Source organism: Pteronotus mesoamericanus, unplaced genomic scaffold (assembly GCF_021234165.1).
Source record: "Pteronotus mesoamericanus isolate MK-2021 breed Mesoamerican mustached bat unplaced genomic scaffold, CSHL_Meso_final scaffold_85, whole genome shotgun sequence".
NCBI classification, from domain to species: Eukaryota; Metazoa; Chordata; class Mammalia; order Chiroptera; family Mormoopidae; genus Pteronotus; species Pteronotus mesoamericanus.
This window is the reverse complement of record NW_026555329.1, coordinates 40915466-40937609: the sequence shown is the minus strand read 5'-3', so window position 1 is coordinate 40937609 and position 22144 is coordinate 40915466. Positions and strand designations below refer to the sequence as shown.

General features: G+C 37.4%; 1 protein-coding gene across 3 annotated transcripts in view; it reads right to left on the bottom strand.

Moving 5' to 3' along the window:
- The window catches only part of EPDR1 (ependymin related 1), a 35544-nt gene that overhangs the window by 12210 nt on the left and 1190 nt on the right, over nt 1-22144 (bottom strand). The gene's annotated exons all lie outside the window — the stretch shown is intronic.

The window sequence follows — 22144 nt, the reverse complement described above, 5'->3', positions numbered from 1 at the left end:
TGGTGACAGCAGGAGCAGAAAAGCTAACTTTACTGTTTTCCTGAAGCCAGTTTAAAGGAGATGTACAAAATCTGTATAGGAAAATAATCAAACACTCCTGAAATATACAAGGACACACAAAATAATACTTGAAAAACTCAAAAGATTTTTGGGGGGTGATAGGATGACTCAACATCATAAAGATATCCATATTTTCTATATTAATATATAAATTTAACTCAATTTCCCTTCCCCAAAATGCAAAAAAGGTTAGGTTTTTCGGGGAGTTAAGGAAGTGGTGGGGCCTTCCCGGAACCGTATTTACAGTGGTGTATTTTTGATACCAAAAGTACAGTTTAATTTTAAAATGAGAATTCTAGACTTGAAACAATCATTACAAAATGTTAACATTTGTTAATTCTGGGTGGTCTGAACACAGGTGTTTGTTATACTGTTCTCTGTTCTTTCCTGTTTTCCAAAAAAAAAAATTTTTTTTTAATGAGTGCATAGTCTGATATTGAGCTATGTCAACAGTATCTTAAGTAAAACAGAAAATATTCATTTAATTAGAAACAAAACAGAACTGTAAAATTTGTTTTACAAAATATCATGTGCATATAAATGTGAGGACTGCTCTATACAAAGTTTTGGAAAAGAAGATTTTCATGATGCTGTAGTGGCTTGTATGTTTATATGAACATATGCAAAATCAAGTTTCAAGTCCTCCATTGCAAGTAGGATACAGGGTCTGGAACCCAACAAAGCCAAAAGGTCAAAACACAGATGTCAGCCAGGGTTGAAATGAGTCATCAGCCTGGGATCTTGTGCGGGTAATAAATGTAGACCCAAAGAACTGACCAACTTCAACAGAAACTGGATTCTGGGAGGCGAGATCAAAGCCTGGCTCTGAAGTGAAGTAAGCTCTCACTAACTATACCCCTGGGGTGCAGTCAAGCAAGGTGAGGTGCTGGAATGGATGTGGAGGACAAGGCAGGCAGGCCAGCCCTGGGTCAACAACAGCATGTCAACTCCTCTTTCCTGGCCAGACCCCACTGTAAATATGGTTCTGGAAGGGCCCCGCCACTTCCTTAACTCCCTGAAAAACCTAACCTTTTTTGCATTTTGGGGAAGGGAAATTGAGTTAAATTTATATATTAATGTAGAAAATACGGATATCTTTATGATGTTGAGTCATCCTATCACCCCCCAAAAATCTTTTGAGTTTTTCAAGTATTATTTTGTGTGTCCTTGTATATTTCAGGAGTGTTTGATTATTTTCCTATACAGATTTTGTACATCTCCTTTAAGTTTATTCCTAAGAAGTTTGGCTTTTGTTGTTGCTGTTACTGTTTTAAATAAAATCTTCTTTTCTACTGTAGTTTCTAGCAGATTACTGTTTATATATATTAAGAATATTAATTTTTCACTTTAATTTTATATACTGTTACCTTACTAAATAACTTATTGTTTGAATTAGTTTTATTTTTGATGTCTTTTATGTTTTCCAAGTATACTGCATCCACATAAATGGCAGAGATCGTTTTTTATCCTTTCTTTTATAATTTTTCACCTCTAGTTTTTTTATCTCTCTGATTATATTGGCCAATCAACCCAGCACGATATCAAACAAAACAGAGATGGCACACATCCTTGCCTCCTTCCTGAGTTTAGTAGGGAAACAAGCTATGGTTCCAATATTAAGTAAACTAAGAACTGTACGGATGCTATCATATCAAGAATACACCCATCAATTGCTACTGAATGCTTTGTATCAGAAATGTTTGTTGAATTTTATCAACTAGATTTCTGGAGCCTAAGAGATGATCACATGTTTATTTTCATAGATGTTTTTGGGTTCCTTAAATTATCCTTGCATTCCTGAAAAAAGCCTCACTAGATCATAATTTATTATGTTTTATTTTTATGTGCTGCTAGATTCAGTTTAGTATTTGGAAATTTTTAATCAGTGGTTGTTTTAATTTTCATAAATGAGATTGTGCTACAAGAATTTTACTTATGCATATTCTCATCTATATGAGAAATATATACATTACATTATTTCTACAATTTGTTAACATTAATGATATTAACAATGTTGACTAAAAATGGGAAATAAACCCTTTTGCCTGTATTTACAACAAAATGGAAAATTTATAGACTGACATTGTTGGATCAAAAGAAATTCCCATTTTATATTTTGTAAGATAATACTGTTTCCTTCCCCCTAAAAAAAACACACTGTAGTTTTTAACTGAATGTAGAGCTTCATTAATTTCTTTCCATTACAAGACACTAAAAGTTTATCTTACTATGATAAGACAGGATAAAATTTTTTTTAATTTAAATTATTTTTTATTTTTCAATTACAGTTGACATACAATATTATATTAGTTAAATCCCCATAACTTAGTAAGTGATCATTCCAATAAATCCCATTCCCGTCTGACACCATACATAGTTATTAGATACTCTATGCTGTACTTTATATCCCCACAAATGTTCTGTAACAACCAATTGTATTTCTTAATCTCTTCACCTTTTTCACCATCCCACCAACCCCCTTCCCATCGGGCAACTGTCAAAATGTTTTCTGTATCCATGAATCTATTTCTGTTCTGCTTGTTTATTTTGCTTTTCAGATTCAATTTTTGTAAGATATGTATTTATTGCCATTTTATTGTTTATATTCACATTATTTATTTTGTCTTCTTAAAAAAGACTCTTTAATATTTAATGTAAATATTACGTTTGGTGGTGATAAACTCCTTTAGCTTTTTTTATCTAGGAAGGTCTTTATCTGTGCTTCAATTCTAAATGATAGCTTTGTTGGGTAGAGTAACCTTGGTTGTTTGTCCTTGCTTTTCATCACTTTGAACATTTCTTGCCAGTTCCTCTGACCTGAAAAGTTTCTGTTAAGAAATCAGCTGACAGTGTCAGGAGAGCTCCCTAGTAGAAAACTGACTGCTTTTCTCTTGCTTCTTTTAAGGTTCTCTCTTTGTATTTAACCTTTTGTATTTTAATTCACGGGTTGGATTCCTAGTCAGGGCACATGCCTGGGTTGCAGATTTGGTCTCAGGTCAGGGCATGTATGAGAGGCAACCAATTGCTATTTCTTGCATCAATGTTTCTCTCCCTCTCTCTTTTCCACTTTCCCTCTCTCTTAAAAAAAAAAAAATCAATAAGTATGTCCCCAGGTGAGGATTTAAAAAAAATTTATCCTTCATTTCAGTTAGTGTATCCTTCATTTCTGACTCTCTTTTGTGATGTTTATGTCCTTTTTATGCTGTTGAAGTTTTTACTAAGTCCACTGAGCAGTGTTTTAAACTCCGCATCTAGTGATTGCTTGTGCATTTGTTTTTCTGGAGTTCCATTCTATTCTTTCATTTGGAACATGTTTCTTTGTTTCCTCATTTTGGCAGCCTCCCTGTGTTTGTTTCCGTGTATTATGTAGAGCTGCTACAACTCCTCGGCTTGACAGAGCGGCCTTACGTGGTAGGTGTTCTATAGGGTCCAGGGGCACAGCCTTCCTGATCACCCAAACTGGTGGCTCCAGGTGTGCCCCATATGCATGTGGATTATGTACAGTCTCCTGTTGTATTTGAGCCTTGATTGCTGTTGACACAGCAGTAGGAGGGATATACCCCCAGGCCAGTTGGCTTCAAGAACTGGCTACAACTGCTGTGGAGGATCAGCTGTGCAGGGGCCCACACCCCAACAGAGCAGGATTACTTCAGCAGGGTTCTGGTGCCTGCTGAGTCTGCCCCATTTCACTGTAGAGGTGGTTTGGTGGTGATGCTTCAATGTGGTCTAAAGCTGTCCACCAGGTGCACTAGCTCTGGGACCTCCCAGGAAATGCAGGCCAAGGTCACTTGCTGCCTGTATTTTACCCAGGGCCACCTGACATGAGCTACAAAGCAATCTGCAGATGGATGCTGCTTGTGCTGGTCTTGGAGGTGCCCAGGTGAGGCCAAGATGCTAAACAAGGTTGGCTGCTGCTAGTGCCAGGCCTGGGGCCACTTAGCTAGCGGTATGGGGTATACTGACACCAGATGGTGCCTGTTTTGGAGATTTTGTGAAGCATGAACCAAGACATGCCATTCATATGGAAAAGCCACTGGAAACAGCTTGGATGAGCCAGCAAGTTGGGTGTAGCAGGGTCTCAGGGAATCACCGGGGTGGAACAAACAGTGTGAGTCAAATGGATGGGTACTCAGATATGGTGCCTACCTGCTAGCTCTGTGGGTGGAGTTTCAGAAAAAGAACAATGGCCTCTGGAAGCATTTATGTTTGGCTGAAAGCTTACCCCCCCCAACTCTAAACCTGATGCCAGACAATTCAGTTCCTCCCCATATGTCCTTGGTGCATTTCGAGTTGCTGCCCCAGCACTGGAGCTCAGAGCGAATGAATCTGTATGCTTGTGCATGGGCCCTTTAAAAGGAACTGCCTGGAACTCCAGAAGCCCCCTGTATCACTCAGCCTCTGTTCCCACTGGTTTTTACAGCCTGACATTATGGGGACTTATATTTCTGTCACTGGAGCCCTAGACTGGGGGGCTTGGGGTGGGGCTGGGGCTCCTCACTCCTCAGGGGAGAGACCTCTGCAGCTGAGATATCCCTTCCAATTTTTATCTACCACACATGAGTGTGGGACCACCCAGTTCCACAACTCCATCCCTCCTACCAGTGTTGAGGTAGCTGCTTCTTTAAATCCCTAGAAGGACTTCCATTTGACTAGATTTCTGGTGTTTCTTTAATGTAGAAGTAATTTTGCTGTGGTTGTGGGAGGATGCAAGTACTGCATGCATTTATCTGCACCTCCATCTTGACCAGAAGTCGGGGAGTAAACATTTAAGTGTCTTTTTCCTACTTTAGGATAAGGCTTATAATGTGAAAAACACTGTAAAGAAGCTTAGGTCAAGGAATCAATGTCCCCAGTCAACCACTGGTGAGCAATACGATCACAATTTTAATCTATTTCTCATATGTAAAGAGACACTAAAATTTTGAAGGTCACAGCATTATTATAAAGGTGACTTGAGATAATGGTTATAAAATTATTATATAAATGCAATGATTTATAGCTTTGTGAGAAACTCTCATTATAATTGTATTTACTATAATCAGTTAATGTTTAACAAAGAAACTACTCTCTTAACTTGTATACCTAACACTTGATCTAGTAGGTAACAAAGAAGGGTTAACTCATCCAGGTGAGATGCAGAGATAAGGAGAAAACATTCCTGAGTGTTATAGTGGATCTTTTTGTAGAAGACCATCAGGCATTCCCACCCCTTCTCCCTTGCCAGCTTCTCAATATAAAGGCTGAGAAAGTACATTCATTTTCTTAGTCTCCTGTGAAGCTAGGGGTATACATCATTCTGGCACTGGAAACCCAGAGGAAACATGATCACATGTGGGAAGAGGAAATACTCTGGAAATTTTTCTTCTCTCTAAAGAAAAGGAAAATATAGATGTGGTACATATATACAACAGAATACAATTCAGCCATAAAAAAATGAAATATTACCATTTGTGACAGCAAGGATGGATCTTGTTAAGTGAAATAAGTCAAACATAAAGGGATAAGAACTGTATAATTCCATTCATACGTGGGATACAAAACAGAAAGCAACAAAAGAACAAATAAAACAAACAAACTCATAGAATGGTGAAGGGAAGTAGGGGGAGGGCAAAGAGGGTAAAGGGGGTCAAATACATGGTGATTAAAAGAGGCTAGACTTTGGGTGGTGACTACATAATGGAGCGTACAGATGTATTATGAAATTGTATACCTGAACATTATGTAATGTTATTATCAATGTTACCTTAATAAGTTGAATTAAAAAAATTAAATTTTAAAAAACAAAACAAAAAAGAAACAAAAAGAGGAGAGTCTCTGCCCTACTCCTCTTCCTTCATTTCTTGCCTTTGAACATAGTTGGGTAAGGACATGTGCTTGGAGTGGCGACAGCCACCATTAAACAATGAGGCAATAAGTCAGTATGCCATCTTGCAACTAAGAGCCAACATTCTAAGACCGTCAGAGTAGATGAATCGAGAAGAACTTGGGGCCTTGATGAAACTGTTGAGTCAAACCTAGGAACATGTGTGACCAGAATTTTGAGGAAAAAAACCAAACATCATCATAGTTTAAGGCTCTGATAGTCAGATTTGCTACAGCTGAAAGCACCTGAAGTGAAGTAAGAAAAAACCACTGCTTTACCAGGTATTACCTATGGGGTTCCTTATAATAAGTCTACAAGTCTATAAGAATCTTCGCTTCCAGAATGAGCAGGGTCCAAGTATTTGGATAATGTTAGAATCCAAAACACCAGAATCTAACCTGAGCACAGATGACCCTGAACAGCTACTTCCTTTACAGCCAAGAGGCATTTGTTTTTTGACCTGAATTAGCAGAGTCAAAAAACAAAACAAAACAAGCAAACAACAACCAAAAAAAAAAAGTTGTCTAAGACTGGAAAATTCAGCTGACATGTTATTTTAATTTTTTTCTCTCCTTTTTTTAACAGATGAGAAAATATGAGGCTCAGAGCATAACTTAATAGCAAATAATTGTGCCAAGATTCAACCAAAGATCTGATCCCCAACTAGACTCATTCTAATGCACTAACGCCATGCTCCTTCATTCCTCAAAGGGAAAGAGTGATTCTTCCTATCCATGTAAAACAACTTGACTACCCATGGTATATTAAATTACAGAAAAGGGAATGGACAAATATTATATCGTGATTACAAATGGACTTTGGCTTTTGTAAAAGAAATTGGACAAATTTTGGATTTGTTTAATGTGCAACATAATAGATTAGTAATGCATGCCGACTCTCTGACTCTTAGCAGGAAGAATTGAGCTGCAGCCACTTGCCATTCTGGCGTAAACTTAGACGGAGTTACACCCTACAGTGATTATGAGACATAAAAGAAAAACATTATTTTGAAATTGTTGTGTTAGACACAAACTCATTGTGCTGGCTGATGCCAACCACATACAACAAAAGGAAAGTTAAATAACTTGAGAATGCAGCCCTAGAAAAAGTAAAATCAAAGCGTGATTATGTGTGCAATTTAAGAAGCTGTAAGGTGATGGATCTCTACTATTTGGATTCTAGTTCAAAAGAGGAACACAGTGCTCAAGAAATTGAAGAGATTTTCCCCCAGAAATGTATCTGGATGAATACTGGCAATGTGTAGGCATATATTCTTTCATCTGATGGAAGATAATAAAAAATTTCTCATGAGACAACAGCTCAACATAACTTTTTTTTTCCACTACCACTAAAAGAAACAGCCTCCTTAATATTGAGATATCCCTCTGTCCCTGGTACACAATGATTTCTAGAGCTACATGTTAGGGAGCTAACAACTTGGGAGGGTACAAGAATAATCATGTTCATACAGCCAGCACTATGCTTTTCAGTAGAAATATATCAGTTCCCTCCCTGTTGAAATAGAAACACACATGCGCGCGCGCGCACACACACACACACACTTCCTGCTAACAATGAAACTAAAATATAAATGTTATTTTTTTTACATTCACTGAGACTTGGGATAATGACACATTTAAGGAAAAAGAATAATGTGTGACTGCGAGAATAGCTTTCTAGTGAAAAACATGATTATCAAAGTAGAAAATACAGAAGAGGCAGTGTGGAACGCACTGGCTATGGAAACCAAAAATAGCAACAGTGAATTAAAAGGTATTGTATCAAAACTAAGAGAAAAACATAAAATGATAAAAGGTTAATGAAAATATAAGAAATTTGGGAGACAGGCATGAGAGAACCAATACATGTAAGTAGAAAAATATTACAAGGAACTAAGAGAGAAGACAGAGTATTAAACCTCCAGAAATAGTAGATTAAATTTCCCTAGAGCTGCACATAACCTGGAGATATTAATTAATAAAGTTCAAGGATAATGGAAACAACCTACAAAAACTTGGGCAGAAAAAAAAGTGATTAAAACTAAACCAAAATTACTTTGGAATCAGACTTCCCTTCTAGATCTCTAAATGCCATAAAATTTTTAAGCAAAAATATTATTACCTAATGAGTCATATACTCCCAAAATCATCATTATCTAAGACAGCAATAAATAGATGTTCTCAGACATTCAAAATCTCTGAAACTAACCTGTCTGAAAAAAAATAATTGAATATGTTTTCTAGCTGACTGAAACAGGAATCAAAAGATTTAAGTAAATAAGAATATTAGTATAAAAGAAATTACAGTGAAAAATTAAATTAGTAAAATAATACATTTTTTTAAATAGTAGACCTTGTGGTAAAGCTATGAATAAGTTTGTACAAACACATGCAGCAGAAAAATTTTACTGCATTTTAACTGGTGAAGAAGTTGACTTTTTAGAGGTCTGAACAGCATGATAAGAGAAGGAAAGAATAGAAACTATCCAAACACTTTAAGTTCTTTTCAACATACCTCCTGGTACCTAAATAAATAGTTGTTCTTTACCAAAACAACAACAGCAAACCTGTATCTAGCATCAGAAAAGCAGATTTCCAAGCTTCATTCTCTAACTCCTTAATAATAACTGACACCTCATGAGAGTGGCCCCTCTGGGGTCCCACGGGTAAGCCAGACAACACCTGGTGCTGGACCAGGAAGAGAATCACTGTCCAAAATACAGAGTGTGTGACAAAAGGGAGAGCAGAGGATTCAGTTCAAAGAAAGGATTCCCACATCCAGCAGAAACATATAAAAATCACCAGAATGCAGTACCTGTGTTCTCTGTTCATGATGTGGCATTTCGATGGATGTTAAATCTGGGGTAGATTCTCTTCTCAGCATCCTTTGCTCCCAGGAGTGTGGGCTAGTGGGCTGATGGATTTGTCCACTGGCCCATTGTCCTGTGTCCCCTGAAATTAGAGCTTCCATCCTCTTGTGCTTTCTCCACATTTGCTGCATTGGCCTCCCCACTTCCTCCAGAGCCTCTCTGCAAAGAGTTGTCCTGGGGCAGCTACCTTCTGTTTGGAGGTCATCTGTCCCAGGACCTTCTTTCTTTGGATGGTCTGAGAGCAACATAGGCACCCTTTTAGGCAGTCTGATTTTTCAGATAGCCTCAGTCCAAAGAGGAACCAAGAAAAGAAGAAAAGAACAAGGCTTCTGAAGAAAACCATTAGCACTTGGAAAATTTTCAATGCCCATATTGGGGGGTATTCCCCAAAACTGAGATTGAGGAGCAAGAGAGACACTGGGGACAGCGTTTGATGAGAGAACAGCTGGGGAGAGGTTCATTCATGAAGGAACTTGGAGGGTCCATTTTCAGAAGTTGTGATACGCCCTCCAAGGGAGAGCTCCACTACAACTCTGCTTAAAAACTTTTTAAAATATGGGTGCACACTGTAATTTGATGTCAAAAATTATTCTTAATAAAGGAGCTTTGTGATGTAAAATATAAATGAATATTATACCATAAAACCATAACACAAATCCATGTATATTGTTAAAATGTAATTAAGAAGAAACAGAGGCATCAATAGGCAAGGCAGAGTTAAGAGTTATGTACAAACATGATGAGTAGACTCTTTCTGAAATGGAAGATTTCGTATAAAAATGTAAATACTAATAGTCAAAAATGACTCAGAATGAAGCAGAATGTTAAGTGAATAAATAACCAGAGGGGGAAAAAATCCTTACAATGGCCTAATGATATCTTACATCTTCGATCTTTGAACTTAAAAAAAATCAGAGATACTTTTTCAAATGAAATTGTGACCAAATGGTTTTATTAATTAGTCTTTCCCAACCTCAAGGTTTTAGAACATAGTAAACTATATAAAGCTTGCCAATGTTTTTACAAAGATATGAAAAACCTCACATTAAAATATATAAAATATGAAAATAAAGACTACAGATCAAGTTAAATTGTGGCTATGGGTTAAAAACAAGTCTTAAGTAAAATAATAGGAAATCAAATCAAGCAAACTATTAAAATATTACACATACTGATAAATTAAAATTTATTTCAGGAATGCAAAGATGGTTTAAATGATCTATTAGTTAAAATCATGAGGTTGCGAAAGTTTAATATCCACTCTGATTAGAATAAATTCTTCATAAAATAGGTCAGAAAAATATTTGCTGAGCATCACAGAGTACCTTTGTAGGACATTTAACTGAAATATTAGAGGCATTCCCATTAGAGTGGGAATCATGACAAGGAGGTGTGACATCACTGTAGGTACATCATTTTGCCCTTCTGTTTCTTATCATGTTCAAAATCACTAATACTAGACTCATTATAGGTGTGGGAAACATAAGCACTCGTATACTGCCACTTGAGATATCAATTGGAACAACTTTCCTGAAGGGAAAAGTAAACTAAGTTTACTGAAGGGAAAAGTTGTCAAAATTTTTAAAATGTGCAAATCCTTTTCCTATCTATCATTTTTTGTCTAGGAATTTATCCAAAATATATTTTTAAATGGTACATATATAATTGCACAAGATTATACATGTAGTTGTTTATACTAATGAAAAATGGGGGTAAAGGAAGATAATTGTCCCATAATAATACTGCTTAAAGAAACAATGTTCTATCCATTAGCTAGAATACCAGAATCACTAAAAAATGATTCTGTTAAAGATTACTTAGTGGCATGAGACATATACACAATATTTCCATTTTAATTTTAAAAGTATATATATAGAATTAGGAAAACATCCAGAAGCACATTTACCAGGGTTGTTAAACCCTAGATAGCAGAATTATGAGCAATCTCTAGTCTCTTTGTTTTGCTTGTCTGTGTTACCTAAATTTTCCACCATAAACATATATAATGTTTGTAACCAAAAAACCATAAAAAATAGCATTTATTCATTCAACACACATTTATTGAGACTTCCTATGTACCAAGCACCTCTAGGTTTTGGGGATTTGCTGGTAAACCAGATTGATAATGTTTTCCCCTCACGTTAGGGAGGAGAGACAGGCAATAAACACCAGACAACTGAACTAATAAGACAAGGTTACATAGTAATAGTGTCCCGAGAAAAACAGAATGAGGTGTATTGTAAAGTGGCTTATGGGGACAGGTTTTTGGAATGGTCACAGAAGGCCCCTCTGAGGAGATGACAAGCTGAAAACTAAAGGAAGAGAAGGAAGGAAGAGAGGGGAGTTCAAAGATGATAGAAATAAACTAGTTGGTATGGGTGAGTTTGCAGAATGTTTTGAAGAAAAACTTAAAAAGTATTGAATATATATTAGATGGTGGTTAAGAATCTTGAACATATAAGGCAGTGAGGTGGAGTGTATGAGAATGTGGAAAAGAAAGACAGTCTAATTTGGGAGTGGGCCACGCAGCTTTTTAGTGAAAAGGCTTTCTGGGCAGAGAGAACAATAACACAGTGCCAAAGGGTAAGAAGCATGCTGAGGTCATGGGCTAATATGAGTGAGCTGGTGATGTAATACTGGATGGGCGATGGAGTGATGAGGTCAGAAACAAGGTGTGGAGGGGATTGGGGAGGTGATCCCATAGGACTGTCAGGTCATTGCAGGTGAATTTACTCTGAGAGACAGCAAGGCATTGGAGGCTTTTGAGCATACAAGTGACATGATACAACATTTTTTAGCAGACCCACTCAAGATCCTGTGTTGAGACCAAAAAGGGCAGCGGCAAGAGTTCGGAAATTCATGCAGAGGCTATTGTAAAAAATCTAGGCAAGAATGATGAAGTTTTGGTCCAAGAATATAGTAAAGTTGTATTTTAGTAAAGATTCTGAGTTTACATTGAAATTACAATCAATAGGATTTGCTTATGGATTACTTGTGACAAGGGGATAAAAAGAAATCAACGATGACATCAAGAGTTGACCCTAAGCAACTGGAATTGCTACTGGCTGAGATTAAAAAAAAACAAACTAGAGGAAGAACTTTTGTTTTTTATTTGTTTGTGGTGAGCCATTAGTTTTGGACATGTTGAGTTTGAGATGGCTACTAGAGATCCAAATGAAGAACTTAACACACCACAAAGTCAGGAAATCAAGACAGATCAACTTAAGAAGCAGAAGCTAAAAAGAAGAGTCTCACAAATAACGGGAAGACAAAGGAACACCCCCCACTTGAAGGGAAAGGAGGAATCCCCACAAAGGGTACTAAATGAAATAGAGGCAAGTAAACTCTCAGATATTGAGTTACAAACAATGGTTCTAAGGAAACTCAGTGAGCTCAGTGAGCTCAGAGAAAATTACCAAAAACTACAGGGAAACTATGAGGAACTTACTGCAAACTATATGAGCATGAAAAAGGACATAGAAACTACCTACGAGGAACTTACTGCAAACTATATGAGCATGAAAAAGGACATAGAAACTATCAATAAGAAACAAGAGGAAATGAAGGATACAGTTTCTGAATTGAAGAACACAGTAGAAGGAATCAAAAACAGGCTAGATGAAGCTGAGGACTGAACCAGTGAGCTGGAGGACAAGGTAGTGAAAAGTTCCCAGAAAGAGCAAGAAAATGAAAAAAGACTCAAAAAGAATGAAGAGGCATTTAGGGAAATGCAGGACAACCTGAAATGTATTAGTATAATAGGGATACCAGAAGGAGAAGAGGATGAGGAAAGGATAGAGAACCTGTTTGAAAAAGTCATGATGGAAAACTTCCCTCACTGGAGGAGAGAAAAAGTCACACAAGTTCAGGAAGCACAGAGAGCCCTATTCAAGAGGAACCCAATGAGGCCCACTCCAAGACACATCTTCATTAAAATGGCAAGTAGCAAAGACAAACAGAGAATCCTAAAGCAAGCAAGAGAGAAAGAGGTAGTAACATATAAGGGAGCCCCACTATGGCTAGCAGCTGACTTCTCAACAGAAACACCACAAGCCAGAAGGGAATGGCAAGAAATATTCCAAGTCATGAAAAGCAAAGGCCTACAACCAAGACTGCTCTACCCAATAAGGCTCTCAATTAAAATGGAAGGTGAAATGAGTTTCCCAGACAAAAAAAGGCTACAAGAATACACCTCCACCAAACCAGCACTGCAAAATATGCTAAAGGGACTGCTTTAAGATGAAGAAAACGTTTCTATGAATACCCAGTTCCTTTCAGAGTTGTCAATACTCAGTATTACCAATATTTTTAATACTCATTAATCTGATTGTGACAATGATGTTATTGTAATTGTTCCTTTACTATTTGTTGAAACTAAACCTGTTTCAGTATATTTCTTGCCTATTTTTATTATTTTTTATAAAAGCTTTAAATGACTTTTTGGTATTCTCTATCCATTTATTGATTAAAGGTTTATAGAACTTTTTCCCTAAATAACAAACTATTATCCATGTTTTAGATGTGTTGCAAATACTTTTCTATTCTATTCCTTGTCCTTTAACTATTTTTATATGTATATTACTATATAGCTAAATGTTTAATATAAAATAAACCAACAAAGCATTCGGATATAAGAGTGTAAGTTCTGCAGAGAGCTATAGGCTGAAGAGATATATATAGGAGTTCTGCATGCAAAGACGGCATTTAAAGCCATGACCTGGACAAGATCAACAGAGAGGAGTATAGACAGAAAAGTAAAGAGCTGGAAAGCCTGAGCTTTGGGACATTCTACTGTTAATGGTCCTAGAAAGAGGAGGAGGAACAAAGGAGACTGAGAATGAGAGGAAAGGAGGTGGAAGAGGAAACCAGAAAAGTGTAGTGTCCTGAAAGCCACATGAAAAATGTGTATCAAGAGGGAAGAAATGACCAACAGTAAAATAAGGACTGATAAAGTATCAGTTGATTACTAATGTGAAGCACATTGCTCTTGACCATAGCAGTTTCAGATGTTGAAAGTTTGATTGGAGGGGGTTCAAATGAACATTGGAGGAAAGAAATTAGAGTTAGCATGAGATTTTTGCTTTCAATATAAGGTGGAAATGGGGTTTCAGCTAGCAGGATCAAGAAAAAAAAAATTTTTCTCCATTAAAGATGGGTAAAATAAAAGAAATTATAAAGAGGGAAAATAGAAGATTTTTACTGGAATTGGGGAAATATAAGACTACCACATTTATTCCAGGAAAAACAAACCACTAATTGGTGGAATATATTCAGATCTTTGGGCACTTTGCCCCTGACCATCGTCTTTGAGGTCAGAATCAAGAAGAAAGAGCTCAAGGTTAACGGAGAAAAATAAATATGTTTTCAGAGCAGTATGGCGACTACCTTCAGCTTCTATTTATGTTAGTCTTATACCTGGCCAGTCCTTTTACTTTCCTGGGCTTATCTTCCTTGAAACTTCTTATTCTTCACTCTCTGCTTCCCCTCCACATTCTCCAACATCAATCTTCTAAAATCCATGGTCAACAGACCTATTGAACTAATACTCTTAAAGCAAACTTTACATGCTTCCAAGAAAATCTTATTCTTGAAGAAAAACTCAGTATTGCAAATCAGCATGGTTTATTTTTCAAGGATCAAAAGACCACAAGCAGTCAAACTTCTGAGCTAATAGAAAAGGCTGGCTCCAGCCATTAGGGACCTAGAAGAGGAAGTAAAGTCAAAGAGAGTTATTCTCCTGAAATTCTGAAAATCACATTTTCATAAAATGAAAGTCTAATTCATGCAAAACAGGGTTTGTGATCAAATACGTTTATTGAGTACTTCATACTAATTTACCTCCCTCAGCCACACAGACACATTTTGAGAATTTACAATGCTGTTACTCTGAGAGATCCAAAGGGAAAAAATAAAAATAAAATAATGTGATCTTACTCTTGTTAAACAATTTAGAGCCCTTAGATAGTGCCAACAAGGCAAGCATCTGCATGGCCCGGCCTGGTGTGCAGAGCCCAAGCAGGGTGAGGAAGACATTCATGTAAGGGAAAGCACCATAGCAATGCCCAACTGGCCACCTACTGCAACTGAATAATGGGAACCAATTTCCTCTGACCAGGAAGTTACAAAAATGAACTGGAGAATACTAGAATATGCCATTTGGTAGTAGATTAGAATTAGTGGTATTGGTATAAACATCTTTATGAATTAGAATTAGAAGCTTAGAAATAAATGTAGATGTCAATGTGTGTATATATGTGTGAGTAAGCGACTATGTGTAGAGTGTGTGTGTGTGTGTGTGTGTGTGTGTGTGTGTGTGTGTGTGTGTTTAAACCTATATTGCCTTGCTTTGTCCACTGAGAGAGCCTGGGAGCAGCTCTACCCAATAGCCATGATCACAACTACAGGAGAGATCTTGGCTTCCAAATATTATTCTCCAGTCAAAGTAACAAGAGTTTCTTGAGAAATGGGTTATTCTAGAACTCTGGAAGGGAAAGTACAGGTAATCTTGGAATATCTTCTTGTTCATGAAAACAAAGAAGTCCTCGAAGACTGAGAGAGACAGGTTGAAAGAACACAGAAGCCAGTCTGAAAAAGCTTCCACCATCCAAATATGGAACAAGTAAAAATCAAAATAAACAATAAGAGCAAGTGAAATATATACAGTGACAACCTTGAGCCCAGGCTGATATAAATAAGTGGACAAATTGAAAGTTTAATGAAGAATCGGATATGTGCATGGTTTCAAAACATCTCCCTACAAAATACAATTTACAAAGTAACAAAATGTCACTTCACACTGAAGAAATCTTCCAAATATCAATTAATCAAATGATCAAAGTAAAAACCAGGATTCATAAAGAATAAAATATTACCTCTGTGATATTTCTGCCATAGGTGTATAACTTGAATCTAATTAATTATGAGGAAACAGCAGATAAACACAAATTGAGGAACATTCAACAAAAAAAAAATGTACTGTAATCTTCAAAAGTACTGAGGTGCAAGAAAGACTGAGAAACTGTTCCAGACAGAGAGAGACCAAAAAGACACACACCTAGATGCAATGTTTGAATATAAACTGTATCCTTTTGCTATAAATAACATAAAAAGAACAACTGTCAAAACCTGAATGAGACCTTAACTGCAAATGGTAGAAATGAGTATCTGAGGTCTGTCCAAAAGGTATCCAGCCCTGTAATATGAAAAATAGAGACATTTATTGAAGAAGATACAAGAAACATTGTACATAGGACAATGATGCCTCAGTCTCCTTCAAAATAGGCACCTCACACAGTTCTCCCAATCACCACCAGCTGCCCCGTTGTATTTTCCTGAATCTTATCGATGGTCTGAAATCTCTTCCTTTTCAAAGGTGATTTTAGTTTTGAGAAAAAGCAGAGTTGCAGGGTGCCAAATCTGGGCTGTAGGGGGGCTGATTACCTGGGTGACTTGATGTTTCATCAAAAAACTGCACAAGCATGATGCATAAATGGTCACATTGCTGTGATGAAGCTGCCAATCAGCAGTTGCCTATAGCTGCAGCCTTCTGAATTATCCAAATAGTTTCCACAGAGGAGTATTCAAGCTTAATGCAAAATTTGATGCCTATTTGTTGCTCTGCTCACTCAATCATTTTGAATGCAATGGCCACACAGTACACGTTTGCTCAACAGCGTCTACATTTCTCACTGACTAGTACAGTGAAGTCGCCGTTGTTCATGCATGTGCATTCCAGCCCAGTCTCCATGGATGCCAGGTTACATTGATATCAACCATTCTCATTATATTAACAATGGCTGGGCTTTTTCTGGACAGACCTCTTCGTATGTTAATTTCCTGATTCTTATGCTTGTGTTGCAGTTATGCAGGAAAAATGTCTTTATTAATAGTAAATGCACACTGAGGTAGTTGGGAGTTGTGAGGATATCAAGTTGAGAACTCACTCAAATAGTTCAGGAGAAAAATAATGGCTATGGACTGCAACTGCAACTTTTCTGTAAGTATAAGATAGTTTCAAAATAAAAGTATATATTTAGAGAAAAAAGATTCATTTGGTTTTTAAACACATATGATCACTGAAGTTAGCTAGCACAATAGCATCCCTTGGAATTGATCTTCCTCGGCAGATACCTGGAGGAACACTTCAGTGAGCAGTCCCATTCAGTCCTTTAGTATGTACAGGGAGGCTACCCGGACAGGAGAGCTTTCTGAGTTTGGGTCTAAAGCATCTTTTCTCTACACGTAAACACAAGCTTAGGTGATAAGGAGAGGGGAGAAAAAGAGCTGAATTTAACTACATGAAGGGACAAGTCAAGAAAAATTTTAGAATTTATGTCAAATTCATCACATCACTATATAAACAAGAATTAACCTGATATAATAAAATGATAGCTTTCATTCTATCATTTAATCTTAATCTGAACCTAATTTAAGGAAGAAAACCTAAGTATTTCGCATCAGTGTTGTAGGTATCATTAAATCAAATTAAAAGGTGGAAAACACTGATATTCTGAGAATTTAAAGAACTTATTGTGGTGAAGCCAGGATTAGAAGACATGTCTGGCAACCCATGACTATCTAAATGGATGCCCATCCTTTCTCCACTACACTAGGTGGTTTGTTGGAAAAAAAAATAGATAAAAGAAGTGATATTCTGTTCTCCAAGAAATAAAGTGTTCTGAGAAAATTAAGGCAGCCATGGACTAATCAGAATTTGAATAAAAACCACTTTCCAATCCATTTAAGACATATTTTCCTTTTCATCTTTTACCAAGAAAAAAAAAAATCCTCACACAGGTAGGATTGGTTGTTTGCGTTTAAAAAAAATTTTTTTTAACTTTCCAATTATAGTTAACATTCAATATTATATTAGTTTCAGGTGCACAGGATAATGATTAGATATTTATATAATTTACAAAGTAATCCCCCTGATAAATGTCACACTTATCTGACCCCATACATAGTTATTACAATATTATTGACTATATTCCCTATGCTGTACTTTACATCCCCATGACTATTTTGTAACTGCCGATTTGTACTTAATCCCTTCACCTTTTTCATCCAGTCCTCAACCCCCTCCCATATAGCAACCATCAAAATGTTCTCTGTAAGTATGAGCTTTTTTCTGTTTTGCTGTTCATTATTTTTTTAGATTCCACGTGTACACATGACATTTTTCTCCCTCTGTCTGACTTATTTCACTTAGTATAACACACTTTAGGTCCACTCGTGTTATCACAAATGGTAAGATTTCACTTTTTTTATGGCTGAGAAAAATCCATTGTATATGTGTACCACTTCTTCTTTCTCCAATTATCTATCATTGGACATTGGGTTGCTTCCACATCATGCTTATTAAAAATAATGCTGCAATGAAGGTAGGGATGTGTATATCTTCTCAGATTAGTGTTTTGAATTTATTCAGATTAATGCCCAGAAGTGGAATTGCTGGGTCATATGGTAGTTCTATTTTTAATTTTTTGAGGGACCTCCTTATTGTTTTCCACAGTGGCTGCACCAGTCTGCATTCCCACCAACAGTGCACAAGGGTTCCCTTTTCTCCACATCCTCACCAGCACTTGTTGTTTGTTGATATATTGATGGTAGCCATTCTGACATGTGTGAGATGATGCCTTATTGTCATTTTAATTTGCATTTCTCTGAAGATTAGTGACTAGCATCTTTCCACATGTTTATTGGCCATGTGTATGTCCTCTTTAGAGAAGTGTCTGTTCATTCAGGTCCTATGCCCAATTTTAGAATTGGTTATTGAATAGTCTTCTAAGATTTATCCCTGAATTATCTGTATATATTAGATTAATGCCTCTCTTCTCACTCTACATAAGTAGCTTTATTAATTGCAACACCACGACCCAAGGCACTATTTTGTAAGTGGGAGCAGTAAGTTATCGATAGCCTAACAAATTCAATATCTACATTGCTTTTTCATAAAAGTTCAACGTATTGACTGATTATGAAAATAAATCTTGCTTTTCCTTGTCTTCAAATATGATACTTGTGAGTTTAATCAAGAAGTCAGGAAAGACAGATGGAACCAAAAAACAAAACATTATCATTTACTAACATTTCCCACTCTCTGTTAAGGCTTGTCTTATCTGAAGCTTATAAAGTTGTTTAATCTTTTCCATCTTCTCTGAGTAAAGAGAGCCTGGAAAATCCTAGTCATTCCACAGTAACTATCAGTGGGATTTTCCATAACTATCTGAATGCAAAATAAAAATCTTAAGAAGTTGATCCAATTCTAAAACTTACTTCTCAACTTACAAATAAATACGAAGAGACAACCCATCCATATTTTCTTCAAATAACATCTGGTTTCTTGGCCAGACTGCTAATACCTGAAAAAGTTTCTGAGTTTGTTTCAACCAATCTACATTTAAAGGGTTTTAAAATGAGCCCTGGCTGGTATGGCTCAGGAGATTGAGTGCCGGCCTACGAACAAAAGGGCCATTGGTTCGATTCCCAGTCAGGCACATGCCTGGGCTGTGGGCCAAGTCTCCAGAGAAGGGTGCATGAAAGGCAACCATGCATTGATATTTCTCTCTCTCTTTCTCCTTCCTTTCCCCTCTCTAAAAATAAAATAAATAAAATCGTTTTTTTTTAAAGAGTTTTAAAATGCATTTATGCTTTAAATATTTTCTACATCTGACTTAGGGCCAGAAATTGGGCTGTGGGACAGAACCTTGCCAAGAAATTGGAAAGAGGGGGGATAAAATTGTCTTCTAAATGTCAAACTGTGAAATCAATTGATGGATCAGAGCAGGGAAATAAGAAAATACCACATGGAACAAAAAGTCTTCTAGGCCAGCAAGGTTTAGTATGGTCCCACTAAAGATACAATACGTGCATCTAAAGACCATATCAGTCAACTGTGGAGCTACAGAAGAAGAAGAGTTGCTAAGACAGACCTGAGTAGAATCCACCAAAGCTCTGTGCAGGATGGCGGGGAATCTGGACCAGCAATGAGCCAGTGAGACAGCATCTCTATGGTGAAAATGAATGCATCATTTTATTTTAGCCAGATTTCTCTGAGCTGGCCTGTGTTATTCATGATGAAAAGCTCAATATTGAGCATACAGTCTAGCCTAGAGCAGGCAAACATTAGATTCAGTGAATTTGTTCCAGCTCTTTGCTCACAATCTCCTGATTATAATTTGGCTCTCATGAAGTTCTGCCTACAGGGAGAAAATGACCTAGTCTTGCAGATTTGAGAATTCTGGCCCCATGCCAGCTAGAGCACTCATTGAAATATACAGTTTAGCATTTGGGCTTGCTTACTTGACTCAGCTCCCAAAGGAAGGGCCCTTGAGTACTCTGAGAGATCAGGTTCCTGAGCCCACAGGGCTGGCAGCAAGTTTTTTGGCCATGGTAAATTCATCAGGGTGATGACAATGGAGGTGACAGGGACAACCACAGCCATTGCTGAGCAACCTCTATGTGTCAGACACTGCCCTATGTGCTAAACACACTTGAACTCATTTAATCCCTACAGCATTCAATAGAGTAGGAATTATTGGTATTCCTATTTTGTAAATGTGGAACTTAAGGTTCTGGAAGCCCTAAATAACTTAGTAATTTATCCAGAGACCCACATTAGAAATCTGGATTTAGACCCAGATTTGTCTGACTCTAAAGCTTAATCTCTTAGATTTTGAAAATAGCGCCTCTGGAGGATGACCTTTATCCTTCTCTTGGCCACACCCCTCTGCTTCAACATTGTGCTTTGGGCCATCCAGTCCACCTTCAACATGACTATTCATCAATACACCACTACTCTCCCAGCCTTCACATAAATGCACATAAAGAGTAGCAATCAACCCTTCGCCAGAAGTTCAGAAAGCCAAACCCTATCTCAGTGAACAGTGTCACCGTCACCATCTATTCCATGCCATCATAGGGTCAGCTTCAGAAACCAAATGATGCTTCCCTCCCTATCACCACCTCAGCCACACACTGTTTAATCATCTGCACCTCCTTCAATAAGCCCCTTCACCACATCCCTAGTGTGTCCACTTCTCATTATCGCCATTGCCACTATCTGCCTTTCACCTGGACCTCTACAAAAGTTTTCTAAGGCATGTTCTTGTTTCTACTCCTGCTCTCCTTCATTCTCAATGCATCTAGTGATCTCTGTATTATCTGATCATGGCATTTCATTGTTTAGAAATCCTTCAGTGGACCTCCAACCTCTTGTCATACTCTGTGCTTCAGTTCTAACAGTGATTGGCCTACAGTTTTTGGAATATACTCAGCAATGTCTGCTCCAGAATGACACACAAGCCAAGCCTGGAATATACTCTCATCCCTCCAAACTATAATTCCACACCTCCTCTAGTCAGCTTATATAGGAGCTTTGGGACTCACTCATGTTTCACCTTCTCCAGGAAGCCTGGGTTAGGTGCTCATCCCAGCACATGCAGTTCATCCCTCATCTCACTGTATGGAAATTTTTTATTTATGTGACTCTGGCCCTAGCCTATGACCTCCCTGAAGCCCAGGACCCACTCTGTTTATAAACAATGCCACACACACACAAATGCATGTAGGATGAATGAATGAATGAGAGGCTGGTATATTACAAGTGTAAAAATCTACCCTGCCTCCTCAAGTCCCAGCTGTGTGATCTTAAGAAAGTTGTTTCTTCTCCCTAGACCTCAGATTCTCTGTAAAATGAGAATAGTAAATCCTACACTGTCAAGTTCTTCTGAGATTTAAACCAAATCTCATTAATATGTGGAAAGTCCTCAGCACCATGCTTGGTGCATAACGTGTTCAAATTTTGATTGTTACTATTATTATTATTATGTCCTTGGAGAACTAACAAAAAATATTCATGTTCTTGAAAGGCCTCAGATATTCCCAGACCCCATGATGACTCGGCTGCTCCAGGCCTCCACAGCATTCATGTTTTATATTTCATAATACATTATCTTGTACTCTTGAAAGTACCTCTTTGTAAGGATCCTATATATTCTCCCAGAGGTCTAATACTCAACAAAAGCTTTTAGGTGAATTAATATCAAGATTTGCTGCAGATGTTACTCCTCCTAGGGCTTTAGACCATAGACATTCACTTCAGACCATGGACATGGCTCCTCCTCCTGATGATGCAAATGCCACACAGAAAAACTAACATAACCTTGAGAGGAACATACAGAGAAAGGGGAGGACTCTGGAACTGACAGGTGGTGATCCCAAAATAGAAACCAGGGCTTAAGGGGGTCAGAAGTAAGACAGGCCTCAGAAAGGGGATGTCTTTTGTCACAACAGATATGAAAAGGTGAATCATAGACCATTGGTTAAAAAAATATATATAGCATAGCCCTTCA